The 24,939-nt window shown below is 36.9% G+C and overlaps 1 protein-coding gene across 14 annotated transcripts in view; it reads left to right on the top strand.

Annotated features, from left to right (window-relative positions):
• SIPA1L1 (signal induced proliferation associated 1 like 1) overlaps window positions 1-24,939 on the top strand; it is a 228,589-nt gene that overhangs the window by 27,301 nt on the left and 176,349 nt on the right. For 10 of the 14 annotated variants that reach the window (XM_080397584.1, XM_080397592.1, XM_080397600.1 and 7 more), the window contains one exon: window positions 463-565. The exons of 3 other annotated variants lie outside the window; for them this stretch is intronic. The gene's annotated coding sequence lies outside the window, so the exon portion shown is untranslated. Of the gene's footprint in view, window positions 1-462; window positions 566-3,122; window positions 3,165-24,939 lie in introns of all 14 variants that reach the window. One more of the 14 variants, XM_080397593.1, reaches the window with a different exon arrangement.

Below are 24,939 nucleotides of genomic sequence, written 5' to 3' on the forward strand. Positions count from 1 at the left end.
TGCTGCTTCAGGTTATCCGTTCCTTCAGCAGAACTAGGTGGTTGAAAACTCTGTTACTCCTGTGCTCGTTTTAAGTTACTGTTACTACTGTGGGATGCCAACGTGTGGTGTTTTCAGCAAACCTTCAAACCAATGGTTCAGCTGAAGGACTGTCTCGCCAAAAGGGCTTTTTGTGTGTTGAACAAATTGATTCCTTCTGTATATCTAAGGGAATATTGACGCATATGGTGCATCCATAATTGAACTTGCCATGTAGTCTTAGTTTATCAGTTTGCTCTGTGAATTGTTTGTTTCATGTGAATTTCTTACAGTTGTAACAAAATTTTCTTGATACAGTTTTTACAAAAGAGAACAAGTTTAGAATACTTACTTTGGAGGAAAAAGGGATATTTTTTTGTGTATGTGTGTGACTCGTGATGCTGTGGCCATAAAATCAGATCTCCAACTTTTGATGTATTTTAGGTGAAAACCATTCTTTGGACTTGACCAGATATTAACTCTGACAGGAATGAAAGTCTGAAGATTTTTGTGAACCTACAACTATCTAAAGGAATTGATGAGCAGGGTAAGAATTCACATGTCTTGCATAAAACTTGGTTTTGTGAGTATTTGGCTACTGCAATACAGAATGTGCCGCTTCCTGCTGTGTAAATGGAAAAGTGAAGGAAATTATGGAGGGTAAAGACAGCAGTCAAATTTAGTCTTTCTCTGTTTCAGCATAAGATAAAATACCATTGTTCTGAATACTTAAACCTTGAAAGTGGCAGACATGAAGTGCTTTTCATAGTACAGATAAACGGTGGCAGAACACTAAGCTTGTTGAGGGAAAGGAGGTGTATTTTTTGGTGTCTGTTTATTTTGAAATGTAGGAATAAAGTGAAATGCCATGTGGGCTATTAAACCTGGGGGAAGCAGAGCACTTTTTTAACTGGTTTTAGTATATGGAGCTCATGATGAATAACTTCAGGGAGTCGCTTTGGGTTTGAAATATCCTCAAAACGCATTTCCAAATGAATTTGGAAAGCTTTTCTTTTCTTGTCAGATTAAATTAAAGTTTTGCCTGAAAACTTTTTGGCATGCAGTAGAAAGCTCACATTGTGAAGAAGCTTGAACAGAAGTGGGCTGAGAAAGAAACCTCCGGTTTGTTTTGAAGATCTATTCCACAGTGTATAGCTAAACTATATCTGGACTTTTCTGTGTTGTTTCTGTTGACTTTAGCTTCATAGCTATAGGCAATTAATTGTAATAGTTTCTGAACTTTTGTTCTTGCAGGCTTTATGTTGTTAATGGACTCAGCTATAGAATGACTTTTAGAAAAAATATGTTGTGGGAACTTAGAAGGGTCTTGATGGAGGGAAGGATCATCGTGTAGCAAAATTGACTTATTTACACTTTGAAGCTCTTTTATTTCTGCCAAAGGAAATGTAATTGCTGCAGTGAAATGCTGACATGGACTTAGCTGGATTTTTCTTTTTAAACATGAAGAGTTTGTATTTCACATGATGGAGCAGGGAAGAGTTAATTTGCTTGTATGCAGGTGGAGTTTTTCATGTTTCCTAAAACAGGGACAGCTGAGGGAAGGGTAAACATAATTTTAACACATGCTGTGGTGTTACAGATAAATTAACAACAGTTTATGTCCTCCTTGCTTCTTTCAGATTAGAATATTATTAAAAATGTTAATAACTTTTTTCCTTAGTGCTTTTTTTTTGAGAAGTACTTAGAAGGGCTCTTCAGTGAATGAGTTCAGCTCTTCTTCCCTAAAATGGTCTATAATTGCGGTTATATTAGTAAGTGTTAATACAAAATTTATAATTTAATTGCAGTTTGGGCTATTTTTGATTGGAGGGTGTTTTGTGAATTTTCCGAAATTCTTAGGTAATTGCTACCTAAGCTAAACTATACAGAGGTATCCCATGTTAATCTGTTGCTTGCTAAATGGCTCTCTTTTTCTGAATGTTAGTTAGCCAATCTTATATGCCCAAAGAAAAAACATATGGTTAAGACAGAATACATAATTTAAAAAAAAAAATAGTTTTTTTTATTTAAATCTGAAAGCTCTAAGCTCGTGTAAGCACCTAAGACTGAAATGGGCTTAAGTGCAGGTTTTGGAGGCCAGGATTTCACTTACTGTTCTTTGTGGTTTTGATATTGAGAGATGTATCTCCCAAACCTGTTTGTTTGACAGCCTAGGAAAGGCACTTGCAACTTAACATAATTTACTTAATGAGGAACTAAGGTGCCTTATGTGTCAGATCTATACCTGAAACTACATTATGGCTGGCCTCTTTTACGGCTAGCCTTTGCTTCTGGGCCTCTCTCCCAAGTACGTCAGTGCTGCATGAGTCATTGAGTCATTTTGCTGTCTCTATCCTCCTCCACCTCGTACATGGTTGCACAATTGAGAAGGCAAGTAGAGAGGCAAGAAGCTGCAGCAAAAGATTTGCTCATCAAACCACATCCTAAACATAGTGTGGTAACTTCAGATGTTTCTGGGTCTTTTTATGTTGCCTTCTCTGGAGACCAGCAAAGCTAGTAAATATATTTTTAAAGAGCAACAAATCAAACTGGAAAAGGAAATAGCTTATCTGAGAGCTGGTGTTGCTTTTATTTGTAAAACAAAAATAATGTAGGTTGTAACAAATGCAACTTTGAGATAGCAGCTACACCATACTCATGAGAGAATTCACAGCCACAATTTTTCTGTAATGCTTTTGTTTTTATATCCTTCTGCAATGAGGAAGTTAATTGAGGCTGCTGTGGGTCATTCTGGACACTAGAAACTAGGATGAGACAAAGTCTCTTTCTTTATACAATGTGCAGCTGTTGAATGAGAATAATCCAGTTATGTTTTAAGCTGTACTTGAAATCTATAGGTGACAGATTCCTTGGTTCTCTTATTTTCCCCTTTCTGCTGGGACTGTGTCTCTCCTTTCGTTTGAGTGCAATTTGGGTGTGTGTGTGTGTGCGTGCGGATGGGGAGAACAACTCACCTAAAAAATATCAGTGATCTGAGGTAATTATGAATATTTTGTGTGTTCCTATAATGAAACTTACTGTTCTGCTTTTTTCTCCTCTCCTGTTTCAAATCTGTATTACAATGACATGGGTATCACTGCCAGCTCTCTGCATGACAGACTGCTTCTGTGAATGCATTCCAACAGGTGTGTTGTTTTTATTTTCCTGGCATTTATTTTGCAATTTAGTATGAACATGATACTTCACATCTGTATTTCAGTCTAGTTCAAACAAGTTTAGCTCAAGTAGTGGTTGAGTTGTGGTTTTGATGGAATGATTGTTTGGCAAGATTTGTCTGTAAACACTTTGGTGCTTTCAGCACATAGTATTTTGGGGCAGCCATAATGCAATTGCATAATCTTAAATTATGTGCTTTACAAATAAGAGATGTTTATAAGGATTGAATGCAAGCCTTGAGCAGTTGAAAATTTGGTGCAAAAAAATGAAGAAGAATCTAAGTTCTTGTTGGTATCCTGACATTTATTTTAAAAACCTCTTTTTCTTTTGTTACAGCATAATTCAACCTAATATGAATCTTCTAATGATACAGGAATGCATGGAGTTTGTTTCAGGTTTATAGGGGCTCCTTAATGAAGCATGTTGTTCAACTTTGGTAGTCTGTAGTTTTCAGGTGACTCATTTGTGACCCTTGTGACATTCCACCCCCTCCCTGGCCCCAAATTGTGGCTAGAAAACTTTGATTTAATAAGTGAAAGTTCTGGTAGCATTCAGGAAATGCTCAATATCATATGTACTGAAAAATGAGAGAACACTACTTCCTTTGATAATCTGAGAGTGACTGAGATGCTTATTAATTAAAACTGTTTTCTATGTATCGGTTTTGGGAACTGTTAAATCTAAGCCATAAGTACTGCTAAAAGTGTACCTAAGAGCAGCTCCCCCCCCCCCCCTTTTTTTTTTTTATGTTAACCTGAGGGGAAAAATGTAAGAAACAGTATATTACAAGCAGATATGTTTACAGTGTTTTACTAGCTTCAAGACTGCCAGCGCTGGAGATAACAGATTTGGGGTGTTAGATTAAAAAGTGCCTGATCTTCAGTGGATTCACTTCTTGAATCAAACTATAATTCTGACCTTGATCTTTTCCTGTAGTCACAATTATATTTTGTGGAGAAGAAAATTGCTTTTAAATTTCTTGTTAAACTCTTGTTATCTTACTGCGATTTCACCAATCCTTGTATACTAAGGGTAACTATTTCCTGCTTTTGTTCGTGATATTAGCTGTGCCTTTTTATTCCTTCTAAAGCCATAATGGTCCATAGTTTTCGTTTGTATGGAAACTGTGCTGCATCTTTTGATTGTTTGTTACTTTTTCTCTAGTCCCTCTATCTGCTTGAACAGTGTGAGTGACAAAAAGTAGACAAGAACAACTGTGGTAGATTGTATGTGGTGGTGATTTCTTTGTTTTCCTTTCTAAAATATCCCAATTATTTTTGCTTACCTTTTGATGGTGTAAAGCTGGTATTTTCAGTGAGTTACCCATAGTGACTTCAAGCCTTTTTCTGAAGGGTTAATAAAAAATGTGAAGCCTGTTAATAAGTAGATTGACTTAAGGTTATTTTTTCTCTTTATATTGCATTTATTGTTAGTGGATTTCATCTAACATTTTATTTCACAGTCGGCCTGTCACTGTGCATACCTTCTGTAGCTAGCCAGTGACTTTCAAATAAGGATATTTATCACTAATTCAGAATAACAGAAACTTCTGCAAACTCTGCAAAGCTAAAAAGTTTGAATCTGTTAGTTTACTCCTTGTTTATGAGCACAGGTCAGAGTGTAAATCATTGAGAAAGATTATCAGTACATCATCTCCCTCCCCTGGTTGCCATTTAAAACAGCTCTTTGCTTCTGCATATCTCCCACTTGATATTTATTGATCTGTTACAATTTCCAGGTAATTTGTCACACTTTCATCCTATGAGAATGGGGTTTCTTTAAGACCCTTCAATGAGAGATCTTGCTATTCTAAACTTCCATATATATTCTTGAACTTTTTGGAGATATTACATCTAATAGTTTTTTGTATGCTCATTGTCTCCTTTAGCAGATCCTAAATGGTTGAACTTCTTTTTATGGAAATAGGAGTGCTTTACTGTATACCTTATTGTAAATAAATGATGTTTTTCTTTGAACAGGCAAGCAAACTAAGATGAATAATAAAGAGTATCTCTAGCAGAGCCAAAAGGCGCACCTTGTAGTTGTGGTGATGGCATGAGATAACTCTGAATGTGTTTTAACCTGCTGCATTATGCTGCCTTAAACCCAAGCTACTGCACAGCAGAACTGGAAATATTTGAAAACCACATGTTCCCTGCCAATTGCGAGGCAACCGCACCCTGACTTGTTTGCTGCATTCATGAAGGTGTATTGTATATATTGTAAACAGTTCCTCATGGCTGCTGTGTAATAAGAAGCTGATTTAATGAAAGGACCAAGTACTGTAAATTTTAGCTTTGATTTACAGGTTCTTTTGTTTGAACACTATTGAATAAAATGTGCATCTGCAATTAAGTTTAACAGTGTATGTAGTACTGTGATACAGCTGAGGCAGCTCTTTATGCATGTTCCCTGTGCTTAGGTGGTGGTGCAGTCTCCCAGGGTGGCACCTTCCTCCTCACCCTCTCGCTGGCTGGGTAAATCAATGTGCTGCAAATACACAGGTGTATTTTAGACCTGCCAGTATCCCAGTAGTTGGCTGATGGTCAGAGCTGTACTGTGGAGACAGGTGACTAAGTATGCATGTTTTGAAAGCCAGTATGGTAATGTAAAATAATCATTTGCACTAGATTTTGAGGATATCTAAGAGGCATCATGTTGCATTTCAGATAGCAAGGGGAAGATTCTCAGAATAATTCTAGTCTGTTTGCCTTTAGAAATATTTTCCTGAGACTTCTAGGTAGCATATGAAAAAAGAAGCCTCTGTTGGCTGGGCCCTAGGGTTCCAGAATGCCAAATACCTGTGGAGTAGCATGTGAATGAAGTTGTTTCTGATACTGTTTCAAGTGGTATATGCTAATTCTAGAATGATATTCTGAAAAATCACATAATAATCCTAATGTAATTAGTGTTGCATGGATGATAATGTTTGTCTAAGTTAATTTTGCTGTTGAAAATTAATTGCAAGTACAGTATGATGTTCTGTGATACTTATTTCTGAGACAGATCTCTTCTTTTGTATTGCAGAAAAAAACTCCTACATGACTACAAGATAAACCAAACAAATACTCCAAAGTTTCATGTTGGTATCCACACAGAGGAAAATGCTCTTTTCTGACCTGCCTTTGTGCATGAAATCATAGGAGTAACAAGGACATTTACTGCTTTTAGTTGTACCCAAAGAATGATTTTTAATTTTATTTTTTGTAGTCAGTGGCTACATTGCTTTCTACCAAAGCATCTAGTCTTTTATCTCTAGGTGCTTTTGTAGTTAAAAAATAGTGTCTGATGGGGAAAATGGATGTGGTGGTCTCTCAAGATGTGCTCCCAAACATAATTACTGCTCAGTAATAGAATAAGGGGATATTTGGAATATAATAAAGCTTCTTCTGTTGTTCTGTAGGTTCTCATGGTATGTCTTTTACCAGTCCTGTTACCTTGAAATGAATTCTTATATCCCAAGTCATTGTGGCAGATAGCAAGCATACATTTTTTTTAATTTTTTTAATTGCTTTCCTGCTTTAAGGGGTCATTCAAACTTTCTTTTGATGGCAGGCAGCTTAAGTGCTAGAACACAAAACGGCAGTTTCCATAAAAATGTCCCAGCTCATAGAACTGCTGTGAATTGACCAAATGTGGTTCTGTCTGAAGCCTTGAAGAAGACAGGAAACTGTCTTAACTGGATATGTTCTTCCATGCACTTGAACGCCTTCAGTTTACCTGCTTTGTTTTACTGCTTGTCCTTTACTACTTTTGATACTTCATATCCAGGGAGGTCCTGGGACTCTCCTGTAGTTCAACAGTAGTTCTAAGAATCTCCCTCAACTTTCATAGATGAGGTAGTCTGCAGATAAATGATAAATCTACCTACAATACTTGAATATTTTAGTATTACAGGAGTGGGGGAAAAAATACCCCACCAAGAAACTTCCACAGGTAAATTTTCATAATTAAATACTAGCTCTGCTGTATCTACCTTTTGTTTTGAAATTAATGCTTGTAAGGTGCTTCTAAGACAGTTATTGCCACTGACTTGCTCTGCTGATGCTTAACTGTTAGTCCTGAGGGAGGTGACACATAAACTGCAGGCTGACCATAAACTGCAAGCTGATTGTAAGGAACTGAAAATAATCTGTGAACTACCTATTTCAGTCAGGAAGTTACTGGGAGGTAAAGTGGTCCCTCCAAATTACTTGGCTGCAATTATTTCAGAGAGGCTTTGAGTAATCGGGGAGAATACAAAACATAGGAAGTTTTGTTCTATTCCTGGATTTTGAGTAAAGCCTACTATCATTGCTGAATATTTACTGCATTTCCGTATGCAAAACAGCTCCAACCTTCTTCCTTGTTATAGAGCAGTACTACTTTCAGCTATTTATTTTTTTGTTAAATATTGGGGCAGGAAGTAGAGAGAGTGATATGACAAACCTGCATTAAAAATAGTTAAAACCATAGTCATACAGTGTTTTTTCACTGATAAAAAGAACAACGTAAATGCATTTCTCTTTGTTGTAATTAGCTTAATGTAAGTAATTACATTTCTATTACACCTCTATAATCTGAATTTTAAAAACAGGAGCAGTATTATCTTAGTATGCCATGTTACTGTGTGTAATGGGCTATAATAATAAAAAACCAAAATTCTAATTTTGAAACTGTATTAAAGAAGATTTCCCTTAGCATTTGGAGTTTTGTGTGGCAGTAAAGAAATTTCAGCAAGCTTTTTGTAGATGAAGGCAATTAATGGATTTGGTGATAAAAATATTTTAAAATGAATTCTGGTGATCTGAGGCATCCCTGGTACATTCAGGAAAACAAATACAATATATGTGAGGTTAAATTGTGGATGAGATCAAGCCTTACTACGTATGTGATCGTGGCAATTGACACTATGGAATTAGCATAGGAGCTGAATCTCTGTGGACATTATGCAGGACAGTGTACTTATTCAGTGAACGGTTCTATTTCTGAACGTCCCTTGGCAAGTTGCAGTTGGCTAGTGAGGTTGAAAGATGTAGTACAACAATTTTTATGTTCTAAAACTACATTTTAGGTTTTAGGGATGGTTTGTAAGATTCTGAAGTTGGGAAGCTGGTAAAAGAGAAAATAGTGTTTCTTCCTAGAACATATTAATGTACTTAAGAAAAAATATAAACATGTAAAAATCATAAAAATTGAAGCCTGCTAAGCTCTGAAGATGACTCCTCCACTGATAATCAGGAATAGGTCTGTTTGCTATTTCAAGGTTTCATTTGTATACTGTACTAAGGCCTCCTGACTTGTTAAGAAAAGCAGCATTGTAGGCTCAGGTTTCTGGAAAGGTTTCATTATCAGATGGATTGAAAAGCAAAACTTTGTTGCCACGACCAGTGCAGGTAGATTGTTGCTGTAGTGCTGAAGAGTGCTGCTATCAACAAAATGTATTTTTACATATTTATTTTCAATTTTATACTTGCTCCGATTAACGTCTTAACTTATTTTGCCAAATGTAAGCTATTTTATTGTTGCTTGTTGCTGAAAATGTTTTTTCACTACCACTTAAAAAATACAATCAATAAGCTAGAAGCTGATCTCACAAGTGTGTTACAACCTTTTAAGTCCACTTGTTGCCACAGGATAATTGCATGCAAATATATAGGTGTTTACGCAAGGAAGTTTCAAGCTGATTACAGTTCTATGTGGATAATGACCAAAACACTGTTTTAATGTGTCATACAACTGTGATGACCATGAGTGTATGCTTTGAGCTTTTATTTATTGCCCTACTTTATAAATGCCAGCCTTCTCTTTGTGGGGAACACAGTTCTGTATCTTGCATGGTAATTTTTTTGCTTTGCAGTGTAGGGAAGGGGTAGATCTTTTGGAGCCAAATAGTTTGATCGAGATTCAGTTAGCTTATAGGTGCATAAAAAGCAGGTGTGAATTTAAAACAGCAAAGTTCAATTAAGAAAGAGAATGTGGGGTTTTTTTTGGTTCCCCATGCCCCTGGCAGTTATCTAGAAAAATGATAGGAACAAGAAGCAATGCGAAATGATCTGAGAACTTGGTTCATGTGCTTAATGTTATTCACCAAGGCCAGCTTCTACATTATTATAAGCATATATAACAATGTATTTTATATATCTGTATATGCGTATTTCAGAGTGCTCATGGTCTTCAAACTGTAGAAAAGAGTTGCTGCATACTGTACCTACAAAGGTTATTTACTCTCATGTCTGGTTAATGATTCTATTTCATCAACCAAGTCCATTAGTTCCTGAAAACAGTATCTGCTTATAGAAATCTGGTAACAATGTCCATCTAATAGCTTGAGCTGAGTTAAGCTTGCCAGCTGCATGGAAGTACTGGATTTCAGGGAACCAGCTCTTGAGGAATTGGGGAGTAGAAGATGGTACATCTCTTACTGTCTTTCATTTAATATTTCTATACCCTGCTATTAATGGTCGTATTAGAAGTATGTTAGACTAGAAAAGATAAGCTGAGCTGAAAAAAATTTTATCATTTACTATGCATTTATAAGGGAAAAAAAATAATGCACAGATCCCTGGTGCTGTTTTTTATTCTTTTTATGAACCAATCTTTCTTTCTGCTCAAGATACAATTCCTCATCTGTTTCCAGTGTCAAAGGACAGACAAAGAGCTTTGAAAGCAATAATTACTTAAAGGCATGTGAGAAGGAAATATCTTGCATTGGAATCTTTATTTTTGCTCATGCTCTCCATGAGTGGTTTTTATATTTTCTCCATACTTTAGTGGTTTTTTTTCAGTTAAAAGTGAAATGTAGAGTGACACAAACTCTGTAATTTTTTTTCTTTTTAGTTAGAAGGAATTTGAAGACTTTGTTACTTATCAATATAAATGAATTTTCAGAATGTGAATTCTGATGCTCACATGCAGTTTATATACTAGGCTTCACTTTGGGGTAGTATTTTACTGGCATCAGTCACCACGTAGCACAGAGCTGCTTTGTGAGGAGCACCAACTTCTTTGCAGTCTGCCAAAAAGTATATGTGGGTTGGCGGCATGAATGCCATCCTTTGGATGAAATTTTTTGATGCCAGGATTAAGCCACAAATAGTGGAAGGAAGAAACGAGAATACTGAGTCTGTTATTTAAAAAAAAGTTAAATAAGTTAGTCTTTCAGTATAGAAATGCTGAAAAAGTAAGAAACATCAAACAACTGCTGGTTTTTATGTTTAGATACTTTAACCTTTTCCAAAACATTTTGAAATTTGTTTTATAAAAAAAATAAGATTAAGCATTTCAGTAGTGCTCTGAGTAAGCAGGAAATCATGAAAGTTAATTATTTGGTTACTGTGTTTAAGTAGATTTTTAGAGTTGTTAGATACTTTGCAATTTAATGTTTAGTTTGCTGCCTCAAGAGGGAATAGCACTAAAGGCATTGTGTTCTTGACCCAAAGTTGTGTGGTGGTTGTATGAGGCACTTGGTTTGTGAGCACAAAAGATGAGGTGAGGGGCAAATCATGTAAGTTATTTAATGAATGCGATGGGATTTGAAATGTCTGAGAATATGTTTTCATTAAATATCCTATTTCCTGCTACAGAGTTTTCTAACACAGATTCTGATTTCCCTAGTGGAAGTGCATTGTTCTGAAACCATGAGCAGCAAAAAAAGAATTTAGCTAAAATTTGGTGAAGAGTGCTAAAATGGGTTTAAAACCTTTATTGAAAATGAGATTTGATCTTTGTGGTAGGTTACAGAGTCGACTGATTCCAGACTTCTAAGTGTGCATAGTGTTCAAAAGACAACTCCCACAGAGCTTGCTGTTGGAGAATGTCTGTGTAGTTGTTGGTTTCAGCCAAAGGTAACACAGCAACTCATGCCTCACCATTAAGTGAGGCCTTATGAAGGAGGCAACTTAAAATTGCAGTGCTGCTACGTAATTTTTTTCTACTGAAACATTCTACTTGCTTCTCTTGCAAAAGTACAAATGGATCGGCATACAGACTGTATCACATGAGCTCATAGATCTGCACAGACTTTTTTTGACCTTTTTTTTTGTGTGCCTCTCAGCCAGAGCAGCACAGTGATCCAACTTGCTGCTTACCACATGGTAGGGTAGACACAAGGGAGGATTGAGATTGTGTGGCTGAGACACAGCATCTTCCAAGAACCAGTGCAGTGGTGGATGGTCTTAATGAAGTTGTGAAAATTCAGTATTTTACTGCTTATGGTGTCATAAAAATTTGCTTTTATGTATCTTCTTAATGTAATAAAATGTAGCTATACAAAAATTAAGCCTAATTAATTTAACTGTGTTCTGGAATTGTTTTAGAAAAGCTTCCAAATTCTGAATAGCTGTTTTCCTTCCTTCCTTTTTCTGCTTTATAAAACAATCTGAATTATTTTCTGCAGTTTTCTTGCATCAGCTTCCTTTCTGTATCTGATCATTATTTCCAGAAAGCAGAGGACTGCGATAGGTTGGTGTAGGTTTGATTTTTAAAAAAATTGTAAGACAAGAAAACAGTGTATTGGCTGATAGGGCCTGCGCAATTAAAGTAAAAAAAAATAAAAAGTATTTTAATTTTAAACTAGTGATAAGCGCAGCATATCAGCACGAAATATGTCCATTATTTTGTGCTTATTAGGGTGTATTTTTGAGGGAATGTATTGAAGTAAAAGTTGTGTAAAAGGATTTTATCAAAATCAGAATTGCTTTCAAAAGGCACACAGCATTTTTTGTATATTTAATTAATGATTTTCTTTATAGTCCTATTCAGTATTTTGTTTTGCTTGCTATACCTCCATAAAAGATTATTGTATTGCACCTTCACTAAACACTGAATGTTGCTTTTTATAAAATGCATTGTGTAATGTGTTTGTTCCTTGGCTTCCTTACGGAAAGGATGTCCTGTATTTGTTTACATTTGGGGATTGCCCTACTTTCTTGTCAATTTTGTGAATGCTATTGCATTTAATATTCTCATGCTCTTTATCTTACGATAAAAAGATTTGATGATAGTGAGTTATTGGACTGTTCCTTATTACAGATGGTTTGAAATGAGAGACTAGAAGTAAATGTGAAGTTAACAAATATTTCTGAAATGAGAAGTGTGTTAGACGGGGGCACAGTGGTGTTTAGGATGGGCGCATATCAGCTGTGGAAAGGAAGGTGTAAAGCAGACAAAAAGTCACAACATGTCGGTCTTGCTAAGGGAAGGAGGGTCTTGTAGGGGCCCTGTGTGACTGGAATAAGGATGTGCAACAGTTTTGTGATGATACTGGATGTGCATCCTTCTCCTTTCAAAAAATAATGATGATTGAGCTCTTCAGTAGAGGCATCGGGTATGCTCATTTGGGAAGTAAGAATGGCAGAATGTCTCTGGATTTGTGTTGGTTTCTCTATCTCTTGCTTCCAAGTGGGTGGTTATCAGGAAATCTTGCAGTCTTGTGTCTGGTGGAGATAAGAGTAAAAGCATGAGTGCTGGGAAACAGTTTAAGTCACTTACGTGAAATTTAACTTGAGATTCTGTTTTAGAAAAAATGGCCATATGCTGAAAAATGTCAACACATGTTCATAAAATGAGTAATTATGAAGTGGAACTTGATTTAGTCTCCCTTAATGTTCATGTTCATTTTAAACCCACAAAATTACTTTTTCTACAGTAAATTACTGCAGTTTGTTTGTCCAGCCCCTTAGATAACCAAATCTTGTAGTTGATAAAGAATTGCATGTTATCAGGCTGTGAAATAGAAAAGATAGGAATGATTTCTAAATGAATATGCTAAAAATAATTTTCAAGAGTGTAGACATGAGGGCTACTGTGAAGATGGTGCAGATGCTCATAATTGGGTTATTGAACATGATGTATTCTTACCCTATTTAAAATAATGGCAATGACATGTGCTCAGTCACTAGTGTTGAATGCATTGTTGCATTAGGAATTCACAGTTTTGTCTGTCAGTTTAGGAGGGCCTAGGGCTTTAGTTTGTCATGGAACTAAAAAGACTAAAGTGGCTTTTGGATGTTGTGGGACAGACAGGGTTACCTGGCCTCTCTTGGTGTGGAAGGGCATTAACTGCTGCTTGCTCCCCCCCCCCCCCCCCCCCCCCCCCCTTCTCTCACCAAAGCATTCACGGTGGACAATTTTCTGTCAAAGCTACTGCCTGTTTTGGAACTGGAGCTGAGAGGTTTGCCTTTGCATAGTAGCTCATTCATAACTGAATTTATTTTCTACAGGTATTGTGAGGACTACCTCGAGTAGGGAGCAGTAAGGAGTGAAATAAGGTTTGGATACTCTAGGCTTGTTCTGAGATGCTCATGTTCATAAATATTTCTTGTTTCCTTGGCTTTCTCATGTCTTAGCATGTTTTAACTGGATTTTGATTTATTATAAAAAATATTTCTAAACTCTCAGTTGGTATATTGCGTCTTCAGCTGCAATGCTAGCTATTTAATAATAGCTTGGATTATAGTGTAATGAATGCTGTAAATTCTATTATGTGTTTTTTGAAGTTTTATTTATTTGTTCACCTTTGTCAGGTCACCATAAAGAAAAAGGGTGTTGCCATTTAATTTTAAGTTTAATATCTAGTAAATTACTTTTAGGCATGTGGTTCTTTTTAAAGTATATAACATTATAGAACCGTGAAAAGGAGAGTTTGTCTATACAAAGCTTTATTAGAGACTACTTTCTGCTTGTCTTGAGAAAATGTCATGAATGTGGGAGGGATGATGTGAAGTTGTTTAACGTGTAGGATACTTTCATTAACATTACCGTACAATGGTTCATCTTATACTTTTGTGCTGGTGAGAGATATGTCTACACCTGTTGGTGCATGCCATTGCAGTATGGCTTCTGAAATTCTCAGAGGAAAAACACCATATTGAGAACAGACCAAAGGTGTCTTTGAAAATGGCCCCGTGCTTATCCCACCACCAAGTATTTTTCTCCTCCCCACCTTCCCAGTTTCAGTTGCAGGGATTGTGCAAGTGCTGCCTATTTTAGATAGGCTGGCTTGGCTGTTCACCTAACCTGCCTGCTGATTTTGGCCTCACTAAGTTAGGTTTTACTCATGTCGTCCTTGGCTGTAAGCAAGTAGTTTGGGTTATTAGTATCTCCAGCTAAACTGACTGTGTACAAAACAGGTTTGACTGGGAACTGGATTTGCACAGTTGAGGCTTAGTTATATTTTTCCTCTTTTTTTACCTTGAGTAGATTCTCCATCAAATGCCTGCTCTGTGGGCACAGTATGACAACCAAGGTTGCTTTTACTGTATGCAGAGGTGACAACAGCATGTCTAAGGAAGACAAAGTGCCTTCTTTTCAAAATACAGCCTCTGTCTTCTATTGTTTTCATACACAGGGGATGGGTTTGATGTTCCCAATTACTCATTTTATGTAGTGATAATTGATTAGTATTAGAATGGTTCATCGAATGGTTTGGGTTGGAAGGAACCTCTTAAAGGTCCCAAATATTCTTCAGAATATTGCTGAATTAGAGCTTGGTTTTGTTTGTAGAGGCATGTTTTTATTGTGGTGTGCTTCCAAGGAGAGGAAGGGACTGAAATATTAACTTTCTTTTCAAATGAAGCTAATGTCCTTTGTGGCATGCTCAGTTCTGACAAATCTTAATGTGCATTGCTGGGCTCAAGAGTTGTTTTAGCCAGACTGGTTTTTAGCAGCACTGTTGTTCAGATGTAATTAGAATGCTTTGTGTAATACACTTCGGTGCTAATACAAAGGAAACCCTGCAGCTTATTTGAAGAACAGTTTCTTTGCAGTTAGATTGATCTGGTAAATAGTTCTAAAGTGTATGCTTGAATGTATATAGTAAATATTTTTAGAGCTGTCTGAGTGAGACCAGAAAGAACACTCAGGTGAGTGCTGGGCAGCACATCAGTGAGAAATAGATACACAGGTTCTGGTTGAGACACGGTGTTGTCTTAGATCAGGTCCCTGTCTGTGAGTCGTCATTGTTTGGAAAGATGGAAAACTATTATTTCTTTTGTAAGGCCTAACTAGATGTTTGTGAAAAGCTTTGAGAAGCTTTTGATTAACGACTGTATGTACTATGTGATTATATCACACAGAATAATAGAGGGTAGGAGGAGAAAAATTGGCAATGTAATTCTCACAGCACTGTGGAAACTTAAGGCTTTGTTCTTTTTCAAATGCTGTCTTTACATTTAAACATCATTTCTTCTGCTGCTTCCCCCTAATCTTTAGCTTCTCCAAAACAACAACAAAACAAGAAAGAAACATATCTACATCTTAAAGGAAGAAAAAGTGTAGGGCTGTCTGTATGTGGTTTTGGCTAGTTTTTTTTATATTTAAGCTGGTTTTGCCATATTCTGCTTTTACTGACATTTGCCGCTGGTATATAGCAATTCAATTCATCAAAGATTACTGCTTTTTTTTGGTTTGTTTTCTTAAAGGCACAGTAACTGATGAAATTATTTGCAAGCTTTTCAGTACCAGTTGCTTAACTTCATACAACTGTAGAGCAACACTCTGCCCCTGTAAGTTTAAAATTGAGTGGATATTGGTTTTGAACCTCAGATACTGATTGCCCTGCCCTGTTTTTTCTGATCTTCATTTACCATGGTAACCTGGAGGGTTTTTTTAGTTGCTTTTGTCTTGAACATGCATCCAGCTTTTTTTGCAACAGAAAAGCAGTTCCTAGGCAAGTTCATGTAAGGAGGTGTCTCTGGCAGCTGTGGATGACAGAACTTGGTCTGGGATTTGGTAGGAAACTTCTTGGGGGTGTGGTGCAAAGACTTGCTTGGGACAGCAAAGGACATGGCACTGCAAAAGCTGGCCAGCAGGGAAAGCAGCAGACAAATAAATGGAGGTGGCTGCTCTGCCATCCATCACATGCCACAGGGCAGAGAATTGAATTTGTTAAATGTGTTATCTGAAATAGAGCACAAGATGCAATTCTTGAAGAACTTTTGTTTCTAATTTTTTGTATTTAAAAAAGAAAGGAATCTAGTAGGTGTGAATAAGATGCTGCAGGCAGAAGCCAGCGGGAGAAGTTAGAAACTTATCTACCAAGGTGCTGACCATGGAGTACTTCCCTTGGTGTGAGTTCTGCCAGAGAAATAAGCCACGTGGCTTGTCAGCTGAATGTAAGTGGCTAGCAAGCATTTAATGTGTATGCTAGCATTTTTTTGACAGTAATAATGCTGGAATATTATGAAAAATAGTAATAATGGAGAACCATCGTTTTCATGGGAGCTTATCCGTGGAAGGCTTGTGACAAACAGCAGTTACCTCTTCAGAAGTTTTGTCATTAGTATAGTTTGAGAAAAGGAAGAGGTTGCTTAGGTAGAAATATTAATTTATTCACAAAAAGTCTTGTTTTAATCTTTTTAAATCCTAAGGTGATGCCACCAAACAGTAAATTCTCGCTTCCTCCAAGAAATTTGCCTTTGTGTTTTTGAGAAACATACAGTAATATTACTTTTTATAACTTATTTAAACAATGCCTTTGTAGTGGGTAAAGAAATGAAATAACTTGATTATATGAATGTCTTGGGGGGGGGGGGGGGGGGGGGGGGGGAGGAGAAAAAAACCCAAAGCCAGACTCTTCAGCTTTTTCTTTAGTACATTAAATGTTTCTGTCTGAAGTGAAATGCATTTTGTTTTAGTTGCTAAACATCAAACTCTTACAGTGGCACAGTTTCACAGACTGTTTCTCAGAGGGGTTTGGAAATCCTGCAATCTAAACGTGTATTGTGGTTGAAGCGGAGGCCATCATGCAGTTGTAGATTCGGTTTGGCCACATGATTTAATTCACAATAATCTAAACAGGATTAGACTTGTGTACATGTATGAAAATGTTTTATTGGCACTTCAGGGTTGTCTGTACTCTTTCTTCAGAACAAATTTTAAAAAAATACTTAGTGTGCAAGAGACACTATTTAACTGAAAGAGACACCATTACACTTTATTTGGAAGATGGGACTCCATTACATTTTATGTATCCAGCAATACTTCTGAAGGCCTTTATGGTATGAAAAAGATATAAGACACTCTTCTGCTTTTTTTTGAATATATAAGTTACAATATGTAGAATATGGAACAAACATTTCTCTTAAGGAAAATGTGAATGGTGAAACAATTTAAGTAGCTGCAAAATACTAACTGGAAAATGCAACAAAAAGAAAGAGTATGAGGAGAGTGGGGGTAAACTAGACAGTAAAGGTATGGCTTGAACTGTTGTAAAGCAGGCTTTATGTTTGGAATCTCTTCCTCTCGGGTTTTGACAACAGGAACAATGGGATTTTTTTTCTCTTGAATGAACTCCAAACCTTCCTTAAAATCTGTCTATTATGTTAGTAACAGAGTGCCAAGACCTGCTGTTTCTGCTGCGCTATCCGTATTGCCTGCATGGTGAAGGGGTTGAGAGGGTTGTAGATCTCTTTCAGGTGGAGGTTAAAAAGGATTCCAGGATAGATTCACTTTTTAAGCCATTTAAAATTTATTCTTTGCAGTAGGACATGGTCTCTTTCTTCTTAACAATCAATACATTCAGCTGTGATGGACTCAACTTGGTCCTGGTGGAACTGAAAAGCTGAGTCCTCTGTTGTGAACATATAGGTTTTCTATAGTAACGAAATCTTGGTCAGTGGCAGGACCTGTTTACAGTAATTACAGAAAATAAAAGGCATATTCACTCTTGATGAAAGATTTGGCTGATATGTTGGAATTGTATGCAGACACCAACAATGATAACTAACTCCTATTTCAACTCACTGTACAATTGTCAATGGTGCCAAAGTTCAGAAGATGTTGGCCAAGAGACAATTAGAAGTTTATCACTTACCATTTTGTCGGATTAGCTTTCTACCATCTTCCTGACTCTTGTTGTTTCTTAAACTATAACAGTAATAAATTATGTGAAATTAAAATATGCTGTCAAGCTGTTAGTTTACATTGTGATTCTTGGGTTCCTTGCTCCATGCTTTTTTCCCTTTCTGGGAAACAAACAAACCCAAAAAAGTTTCCATATAAGTTTTATTTAGTTAACTAACAGAGATACAGTGCTGTAATTGAAGTGTTGAGTTGCATCAATTAACATAGTCAATATTGCTTAAATCTAGCTGTTGTTAGTGTAACATAATGATTGTGTACCAAACAAGTGAGTTGCAATTATTTTTGGATGGGATAAGTCCAGGTTAAGCACAAGTAAGACAATGGGACAGCAAATACAATATTGCATGAAAATTATTCAGTCATAGCCACTTTAAGGTAAAATTTGCTTTTTTTTTTTTTTTTTGGTAAATATTTGTACTTTATTCCCTTAATGAAATGCAGCATAAGCAATGTATTTGATAAAATGGTAAGAGAAAATTAACTCTGCGTGCATCAGCTACTTGATAGAAAACCACAAATTTCAACGAACTTCAGTTTGGGCAGTAGTGTTGTCTTAGGGCAGTGCTGTATGACCAGGGAACAGAACTGGTGAGATGCAACAGATGGTTTAACACCTCTTGTGTAATGATGAAAAGTCATAAGGTTTTAAAACTGAATTGTTTATACTGAAAGGCATGCTTCCTTGTAAACTTAGTCACTGGCATCAAGTAATGTCAACAGGCTTTTATAAAATGCAATGTTTGTTACATGTTAACAGGGAAAGATTAGCTTTTCCTCAAGGGCAACATGTGTGGTATTGATACAATTTTAATGTGCCAATTTTCTTCTTAACTAACAGACAACTTCTTGGGCCCACTTGGAATATTCCTAACTTCATTTTGTTTTGTCTTGTAGTCTTTTGCCCTTTTTTGAAATGGAAGTTAATTTTAGCTTTGCCATTTAAAAAATTAATCTTTATGGAAATCCAAGCCTCGAGTGCTAGTTAGTTGAAGCTACTGTCAGAACAAAAGCCTGACACTCGGTGGCATCTGGGAAACTTTGTGTTTGTGCCCTCAAAGTCAGTCAGAAACTTTAAGGATGACCTATCAAAAAAGCAAACCAACCAAACCTATGGAAGTTGGGCTTGTGCAGTTTTAACTTTCTGCTCTGAAAACCATTGCTGCTTGCATTTTTGTAAAGCTTTTTTTTTTAACACTGTGTGTGAGCATTGTGTGTGTTGGTTCCCTTTTTCTTTGTGGGTTACGCACTTCATGGAGTCTGTCAGGTTTTACTTAAGTGATACCAGAGATGCCAAGATGTATCTATTATCTGTAAGTAAAAAAACCCATTATGAGAGAATTAGAAAACCTCTCCATAACTACTTTCACAGTACATCATCTTTCCCTATTCCTTGCTTCTCACGATGTTAGCCTGTCTGACTTGACACGGCATAGGTCAACAAAGCCAGCAAGGACCGGGTGTGGAGGGGAAGTTAGTTGTCCATCAGGTTACGGCTTGTGGTGATAGCGAAGTGTTAGGTAATGTGGCTTGAATTAATCTGATGTCATATGTTTGGGGGGTGTGTGTGTGGATTTAACTGGTATTTCATTCAGATAGGGTTTTTTAATGTCTTTGCCAAGAGAGGGTGGTAGAAATGAGTGCTGAAGACACTGTGAGAGGAGAGAATTGCACTTCTCTGTCATGTTGGGAGCTTGAAAACTCAGGAATCTGGTGTTTTCTTTATTTGCTTCAGTTGTTACAATTCACAAATACCTGAATATTGCTAAATCTTTCTTGTGTATGCGTATATATATATACACACACACATAAAAGGTATTCCGTAACTTCAAGGAAACATCACCTGCTTTCATGGCACCAGGGCCAGCAGAGTATTTTGTGTAACTCTGAGATGGCATGTGAAAACTGTGCTGCAGTGGTATAACCATTAAACTGTTTCACTAGTACTTTGATTGCCTTTTGTTTCACATGCTATCACTTGGCCAAGTGACTGCCGGCTAGGCATTATATTTGTGTCTTATTTGCCAGGCAGTATAGCCTTATGGAGGGGGCTGTGTGGGGGATGGTGGTGGGTAAGGGAAGGCTTTGTGGAGGTGAAAAAAAAAATAAATGTGTGTGTATTTTTCTATAGTATATTCAAAAGTTCAAATAAACACTTTTTGTAGGTGTAGGCTAATGTCTTACTTTCCCAGAGGGTAATCTGGCTTTCTCTGGTTAAATGGAATTAGCCAACAGTGTTTAGGGGGGTAAGCTCAAAACAACGTGAAAGTTATGTAGGTCTTTTTACAGATTTATTTTCTGATGCTTATCTTAAACTGTTGAAGCATGTAATATATTTTTTTTGAGCCTCTTAAAAATACTCTCCCACTTCTGTCAAAGTTTGTGTGTAAACGTTTGTGTGGAGTAAAAAGCCTGAAAGATAAATAGGACAGCTGCTACTTAGAGCAGAAAGGAAAAAAGTGTTTTATAATTCTTGCATACATTTAAAAATAGGTTCACTGGGATTTTTCACTAATTAATTTTATGAAGTAATTTGGCCCTTGGGATAATTTTAGGAGGTTGTAAATACTTAGAGTATTGGAGTTGAAAGAGCATTTTTCATGTGTTTGCAGAACTAATTCATTAAATGTTCTCCTGACAGTTAATTTTTCACATTGCAAATGGTGGTCATAATCTGATACCTTGCTGTTAGCAGCTACTCTGCTGCACCCTGTTTGGGGAACCCCTTCCCACCACCACCACCTGAGTTGGAATTATAGGGCTGAATTAAGGAAGCCTTGCTGAGAAATTGTATACCAGTTTTTGGGAAAGAAATATCTTTTTTTCTTTTTTGCCTTTCTAGGGAAAAAATAGAGTTCTCTTAGTTGGGTGGATGATAAAAGAACAGCTTTCTTATTTCTTCAAAAAATTTTTGAGTATTAGAACAGAGTTTGATTAGAGGATCTGTTGAAACCAATTAAAGGTGATGTATTTGCATTAAAAAAAAAAAACAAACAACCCTTAGCAACATCTGTTTTGCTAGGGAGTTTAGAAGGAGCTTGTGCTGCTTGAATTTGTAGCTTCGCAACAACAAAGTGGAATTATTTAAACTCTTTCTGTATTTCTTGTTCCTGTTCTTTTTCAAACTACATATGTGGAAATAGGTGCTGTCACTTCTGAGGACTGTTGGATGTATTGCAGTCCTGCTGTATCTTTCGTTTTCTGGGGAAATGTTAACTTTGAAGAAGTCATCTTCAGGCAGCATGAGGAGTTGCGTGGCATTTAATCTCATGGTGTCCCTGGACTGTTTTCTTTTCTTTTTTCTTGTCTCCCTGCCCCCTCTTAATTAACCTTAGATGTAGTCAGGAGACATGAAGAACGTGAATGTTCTGCCTGAATATCAGCAGCAATATTTGCTCGTATTTATCCAGGGGTTGTCCTCAAAGGGAGAATGAGGTCAGTGACTGCTGCTGGTATTGGAACTGGGCTGTGAGCTGGAGCTGCAGTGATGCTGAATACCCAGAATAGAGGACAGCACTGTCCTGCAACGTGGTCCATTCAGGCAGTGGTGCCTGAGGACCCCCAGGTCACAGTGTGGCAAGGTAGCTCTCAGATACCTAGAGTTAGTTAAATTCCTTTGTAACACCACTCCTAGCGTAGTTTCAAAGTTGGTTTGGTTTGGGTTTTGCTATCCTCAAGTAAAGGTGGCTGCAGTAGTTTTGCTTAGGTTGCTGGAAAACACTTCTGAACGTTGCTGGAGTAGAGGGGTCTTAAAAGCCCGAGGCTGTAAATTTAGGCATTTGGAGCAGATTTCCATCACTGGTAGGTAAGGTCTTTTTAAAGTCACTTACAGAAATTGCTTTTTGCCTTCCTGTGTTGCTGTGCTAGAGTCCAAGTCTTTCTGGATCAGGTGTGCGTTACTAGGGAGATGATGAATTCCTGTGCTCTGACTGCAACAGCTTAAACCAACTGAAACGTAGGGATCTGCATACTGCATAATTAAATGATAACTTTACAGAATTTGCGCAGATGAGATAGAAACAAGCAATCCAAACAAGGCTTGCACAATAGAAAATGAACTTGAACAGCCTTAACTATATGGCATCTTTCCCTCTGGCAGAGACAATGCAGTTTCAGTATTAATTGCCTAATGCTCACAGTATGACAAGTAGTTTAGGTAATTACCTCAGGAACTGGCTTTGTTTTTGCTGCACCTAATACAATATAGGCCTTACTTAGTTTTAATTTCTTATGCGCTATGGTAATAGAAGTATTTAATAGTGCTTTGGTTCTTACTGTGTGTGCTTTAAAATCACAATGATGGGGAATTTTTCTGTCGTTTGAGGAACGTTTTGATACTCTTACTCCAGTAATGTAAGTACCGTGTTTCACAATAAAATTAAATATCTTTATGCTACACCCTGTATTTATTTCATGTAGCTGCTGTTCCTGAGCATGGTGTTCACATTCTTTAATTGTTTTGTGACTGTTTGGACATAACCCTTATATGCTTTGCTGTCTAAATAATCTTAAGGGTGGGTGTTTGGTTTGTGTGTTTTGTGGTGTGGTGTTTTTTTTTTTTTTTTTTTTTTTTTTGGTGGCTTGTTTGTTGGTTGGATTTTTGTTTTTGTGTGTGAAAATCTGTATGGTATGGCATGTCAAAGCATTAATTTACCATCTGACTGGCTTGAAGGCAGAGTGCCTTTAGACTGTCTGGTGGCATAACTTATGTGATATTTTTGTAGCTCACCAGAAATGAGAATCATGATGTGTGTATTCATGCATGTACACATCCTTCTTCTGGTGTTTGCCAGTGTGATTATATAATGCATTTCTTTGGTTTTGTTGGCACGTTGAGCAGGAGTTGGGCACCTCATTGCAGCTGGATGGATTTGAGAAATAGCCAAGCCTCTCTCAGGGAGGGACCTGTGAGCTAAGCTGCTCGAAGCTGAAAGCAAATCTTTCCTCTTCTCAACTGGCATATGAAAGAAATAAAGATTAGCTGGCTCTTCAGCCCTTTTTAATGTCTTTTTAAAAATAGAATGCATGAAGGAAATCCCTCCATGAACCAAAAGCTCTGTAGAAAGATTCTTCTCAAATAACACATTATCCTTCCTCTTTTTATTCTGTGCTTTAATGGTCAAGGTGAAGGCAGAAATGCTGAATGAAATGGCATTTAATGTGTTTTTCTTTCATACCCATGGGAACAAATATCTATGCAGTAAAATTAATTTAACTTTTTTCAACTAAGAGATTCACAGGTTTCAGTAATTCATTTGAAATTAGAAAATAGCAGTGTATATTTTTTAAATGGGAACCAGTTGTATTAATTTGGTACTCCAAGTGATGTCATACGTAAAGGCATAATATAAATATATTTCCCATGGGCTTTCAGCACAAGTGCCTTTTAAATACGTATGTGCCCAGTGTTCAGGCCATAAATGGTTATGCCATGGAAGGGGAGAGAGGTAATAATTAGACATGAGAAACTGTGATACATGAAATGGAAGGTGAAATTCCATGCTGCTCCTGATGGCTGGAAGCATCAATTGTTCTGTAGATTTTGTGCTTTAAGGTGGCTGTGCCATTCTCTGGGTATACAGAAGGACTCTTACTAGTGTGCTTTTTGTATCTGTTTTCTAAAGCCCAGAAAGCTTAGTTTTCTGGGCTATCTGTTGTGAAGAGACACTAGATACAAAAAGGCGTGCCAGGAATCACAGGTGGGGGAACATTTTTCTCTCCAGACTATGTACAATGTACAATCCCCCATGTACCTTCTCTCACTTCTGTAACTGCTGTTATTCCTAAATGTTTATTATGTCAGTTCTGTCTCTATTCTGGTCTTCCTTTCCAACTTGGAGAAAAACACCATAGTTGTGCTCTTAGGATCTGTGGAATGGATACTCTTCAAACATCACTTTCTGTTGTTTTCAGTGATCAGGATACTTCTGCCTAACTTAAAAGCCTTGCATAACTCTCCCTGGCTGTTTGCTGTTCTAGTGAGTAAAGCTTTGATTCAGGGCGTAGGAGGATATTTTTTTTCTGTGTGAGAGAGATACGCACACACACTGGATTGTTATGATGTGTATTATAAAAGTAAAGTAAAATAAATCAGAAATTGTGCATCTTTCCATAAAGCATGCACCTACTTAGAGATGAGTTATGCTTGTATAGATTTAATTAATGCAATGATTGTGTAGAAAGGCTAGGTTTGTCTTGGTTTATTAGCAGCTATGCTTGACTTTAAGTGTAAAACTCAAGGTGATGATACAGTTTTTTTGCAACAGCGCATGGACCTTCCCAGTAGTACTAAAGTTACATTAAAATTTTAATTACTTAGAGGAAATTTACACCAGCTGGATTACAGGCAGTGCTTCTTCCAGTTGCTAGGAGTACGGAAACAAACTGGTCAGCACTCTCCTGCTGTAAGACACTTCCAGGTTTGACAGCAAGTAAACTGATCTGGTCTAAGAGGAAGAGCAAGTACTGACAAAACATCTTTTCCTTCTGGGATGGGATATGCCCATGAATTTGCAGTTTGAATATAATTTTGGTGGGTTAAATCTGAAGTGTATGGTCATAGTAAATGTGCTACCTCAAGGCAGAGAGAGAGTTTTATTCATAGTTACATATTGAAATAGTATTGTCATTTTACACTGAAGTAAAGTATACATTTGGCATACAACTTATGTAAGTTGTATTTCCAGAATTGCTTTTGTCTTTTTCTTTTGGGATGTTACAAAATGTATGCCTTATGGGTAATGAAAAATCATAATACAGTGAATGTGGAGAAAATTAATTGGGAATGGTTGCTTTTCTAACTAGTTATGATAGAAATAGAAGACTTGAACCTGAAAATGAGAGGTCTTGGTTTTAGATTTTCTTCTTGTCTATTTCTTGTACAACACTTTTAATTAAATCATA

Source organism: Falco punctatus (genome assembly GCF_963210335.1).
Source record: "Falco punctatus genome assembly, chromosome: 7".
NCBI classification, from domain to species: domain Eukaryota; kingdom Metazoa; phylum Chordata; class Aves; order Falconiformes; family Falconidae; genus Falco; species Falco punctatus.